We start from the raw sequence: 4,428 nt of genomic DNA on the forward strand, positions 1-4,428 counted from the left end.
TTTTCTCTTTCTCCTACTCCGTAATTTAGTTCTTTTTTCCTTTTTCTTTTTATTCTGCTTTGAGTTATCTCTATAATTTTCCCTACTTCTTCTTTTTCCTTTCTCTTTCTCTACCACATACCCTGTAGCCTTCAGTGTAAACATTTTATGTGACAAACATTTCCTCTGTTCCTTTTTTATAATAATTGCATCATGAGACTTTTTCTTAACATGTTTGACATGTATTCAGGGCATATCTTCCAAATTCTTGTATATCCTGATGTTGGTGATTTATTTTTCTATTACTTTAAAGGACTGAGCTGGGATTTAGATCAGAATTGCAATGCATTTATACAATGCTTTAGGTAATATTTACCAGTGTGTAGATCTGATGGCAGAAAAATGGGAGGACTTTCAATTCTTTGGGCTTAGTACTTTATTTTTCTTTAATTTGTGGATTACATCACACGCAGAGGATGTACAACCTATATTCTCCTTTCTTTCTTGTTATTGTTGTTCTTTTTCTTCTATTCTCTATCTCTCGCTCTAGACTTTCTCCTAAAAGTACTTCACTTTCTCCTCATCTATTCTTTCCCCCATCCTCATTTCTTCTATTTTTTATTATTAGATTATCCTCCTTTGTTTCAGTTTTCCTTATTCATTGTGTTCTTATTTGGCTTCTCATTTTTCTAGTACTCTTTTGAGTTAGCTCTCTATCTCATCCAACTTACTCTGTCCTTGTTTCTTATTCTTTGAATTATTTCTTAAACCCATCTTATTTTCTCTGTCTTCCTCTCACTCCCAGGTTTTATATGAAAATTTTTTTTCTCTTAGTATAATTTGGTGCCACGAAAATAATTCTTTATGACGGTGACTCCCTTTGCAGAACATAATATCCAAATGCGGCATATCATGACGTTGGTGATTGATTTTCCATTATTTTGTTGAATTGTGGTAGAATTTAAATCGGAAATGGCAATAGAATTATAGAATACTTTCGGCAAATTTGGCTAGTATTTAGATCTGATGGGAGAAAAACAAGAAGGTTCTCAAAGTTGTGAGATATCTTCTTAGTTTCCCTTTAAGTTGTGGAGTATAGCAAATACAAGGAAAAAACACATTACATACAGTTGCACAATCTCACAGGGAACGTGTTGCTATTCTTCTAAATCGTCTGCATCAGAGTATATTTTATCTTGTTTCACTCCTCCTCATTTTTCCTCCTTATTTATTCTATTTCTTCTTGGACTTCTCCTTCTACATCTACTCCATACCAGAATCCTCTACAATTTTCCTTCTTATTTTATTCCTGTAACTCCATTTTTATTTCCTTTTGTGATGCTGGTTCTTTTTTTGGTTCTTGTTTTCTTTAACTTTTTCTTCTTTTTTGAATTATTTCTATAACATGCCTTACTTCACTCTGTGTCCTTAATCTCTGACCCTGATTCCTCTTCTCTAACTCATCCTCTGCCTCCTCGCCCTCCTTCGTCTGTCTTCACCTTCTCCTCCTCCTTCTCCTCTTCTTCTCCTTCACTTTCTTCTTCTTGCTCCTCCTACTTCTTCCTCTTCTCCTTCTTCCTCTTCCTGTTCTTCTTTCTTTCTATTTCTCCTTAATCTCTGTCCATTTTTCCTTTACCACTTCTACTACATGTCGGCCTCCTATATCATTTTCCTCTTCTTTTTTCTATTTTGTTCATAATGATATTCTCATTATTTTATTTAATTTCCTTTTTGCTTCTTATTCTCCTGGTTCTACGTATTCGTCTTATTCCTGTTCTTTGCATTCTGTCTAATCCCCCCTACTTTCTTTGTCGATTTCCTCTCACCCAGGTTCCCCTATCCTTCAAATCTATTACATTTTATGTAAAAACATTTTTTATCTGCTCTTTATAATTTGGTGTTATGATTAAAAAAAATTTTTTGTGTGAATGACACCCTTTGCAAAGCATGTTTCCAAACCATGCTTTTCATGAAATGGGTGATTAATTTTTCCATTCCATCGCAGAATTGTGCTGGGATTTGAATAGGAATTGCCGAAACTTTATACAATATTATCAGTAATATTCATTCATGTTTAGGAGAAATGGGAGGAAACAAATGTGAGGGCTACCAAGGATGTGCTTTCCCCCCATTTTATTTGTGTAGTATAACACACACATAGCGAAACATAGCTGTGTAGTTTCACATCCATTCTCATGGGTACATTGGTACTATTCTTGAAAATTATCTATAGTGGATAACCTTTCTTCTTTTACTTCTCCTCCTTTTCCCTCTTGTTCTTCTTCAACTCATTTTCATATTCCCCATCTCCGTTTTTAACCTCTCTTTCCCCTTTCTTTTAATCTTCCTTGAGTTCTTTCTATTCCACTCTACTTTACGCTCCTTACTTCTCTCACACAGGTTACTCCTAACCTTCATAATAAACTTCTTTTTACTTGAAAACGTTTTTGTCTTTTTCTACCCTTATAACATGGTGAGCAGAAGAAACTTTATGACATTGACACCATTTACAGAGTATATCTTTCATATATGTGCATATCATAAAATTGATGATGACATTTCCATTCCTTTGATGAATTAGTCTATGATTTGACTTAATTGCAATGGAGTTATACAATACATTCAGTAATATTGACAAGTGAACTGAACGGGAAAATAAGGGAGGACTTTTAAGGCTGTGAGATTACTATTTTATTTCTTTCATTTGTGAAGTAGAACACACACACAGAAAAAGAGCATTCAATTTCACAATCTCATTGGATTAGTGGCACTATTATAGTCAATCTTCTATGTTGTAACCTTGATGCTACTAATTGTTCTTTTTGTCTCCTTGTCCTCTCATCCTCTTCTCTATTCTCCTCCTCCACCTCCTTTTCCTCCTCCTCTACCTCCTCATCCTTTCTTCTTCTTCTTCATCTTCTTCTATTTACTAATTTCTTCAGTTTCTTCTGCTTCTCCGTCAGATTCTTCTTCACCATCCACGACTTCTTATTTTTCCTCTTTTCTTTTTTCTTCCTACTCTCATTTTCCCCTCCTCCCCCAAAATCTACTCCATGTCCTATGGCTGTATCATTTCCCCTTCTACTATTTTGTTTATAATGAGATTCTCCTCTAGTGATCTTTTTATTTTGCTTCTTAGTCTTGTGATTTTACTTGTTTATCTTGTCCTTTTTGACTCCTATTTTCATCTTCTAATTGTGTTTTTATGCTTCTTTTCCCTTTTATTCTTCCATGAATCATCTCTATCCCACCTTACTTTTCTTTCCCTCTTTCCTCTATCACCCAGGTTTCACCCCCCCAGCCTTCAAACTCAACTTACTTTTATTTGAAAACATTTTTCTCTCTTTCTTTTCGTTATAATATGGTGATCTGAAGAAATTTTCTTTATGAGATTTTACTCTCTTTGCAGGACATTATATCTTTCAAATCACACATATCATGAAAGTTGATGATTACATTTCTTTTTATTTGGTGAATTTTTCTGTGATTTGACTCAGAATTGCAATGGGTTTGTACAGTTTCTATTAATACTCACCACTGTGTAGATCTGATGGAGAATAAATAGGGCTTTTAAGGCAGTAGTGTTACTCTTTTATTTCTGTGTATTTTGTGGAGTATAACACACACAGGGAAAAACATACAACATGTAGTTTCCCAGCCAATCTCATTAGAATCAACGCACGATTCAGGTAAATACTCTGTATTGGATAACTTCCGTTCTTCTTGTTCTATTTTTTGCTCTTGATCTCCTCCTCCACCTGTTCCTCCTTCTCTACCTGGCTTTCCTCCTCATTTGTCTTCTTCTCTTCCTCCTCCTTCTTCCTTCACTTCTTTCTCTTCTTCATCCTCTCTTCCTTATTCTCTGTCCACACTCATTTTTTTCTCCTGTCCTCCGATGTTGACTCCAGGTCCTATTCCCACATCAGTGCCCCTTCTTCTTTTCCAATTTTGTTTATAATTAGATTCTCCTCTTCTTTCCATTTTAGTCTTTATTCGTCTGGTTTTACTTGTTCTTTTGGTCCTTCTTAACCTTATTCTTTGAATTATCTCTCCAACCACCCTATTTCCTCTGTCCCTCATCTCAGCCATGTTCCTTTAACCTACATATCTACTTTATTTTATGTTAAAAATATTTTTTATTTTTCCTTCATTATAATTTTGTGGTAAGAAAAAATTTCTTTATATCATTGACTTTTTAAAGCATAATATCATCCAAATTCATGTTATCCATAAAGGTGATGAATAATTTTTCCATTCCTTTGAAGAATTATGCTGGGATTGGAGTAGGAATTGCCATGATTTTATACGATACTATCAGTAATATTCATTAATATTTAGATGAAATACAATATAACTCACACAGGAAACACACAGCACACTGTTTCACAACCATTCTAATGGGACTATTGTCGCTATTCTCGTAAATTACCTGAGTTGGACCATCTTTCT

The sequence above is a fragment of the Echinops telfairi genome, unplaced genomic scaffold (genome assembly GCF_000313985.2).
Source record: "Echinops telfairi isolate 266 unplaced genomic scaffold, ASM31398v2 ScPeMD7_20;HRSCAF=75, whole genome shotgun sequence".
NCBI lineage: Eukaryota > Metazoa > Chordata > Mammalia > Afrosoricida > Tenrecidae > Echinops > Echinops telfairi.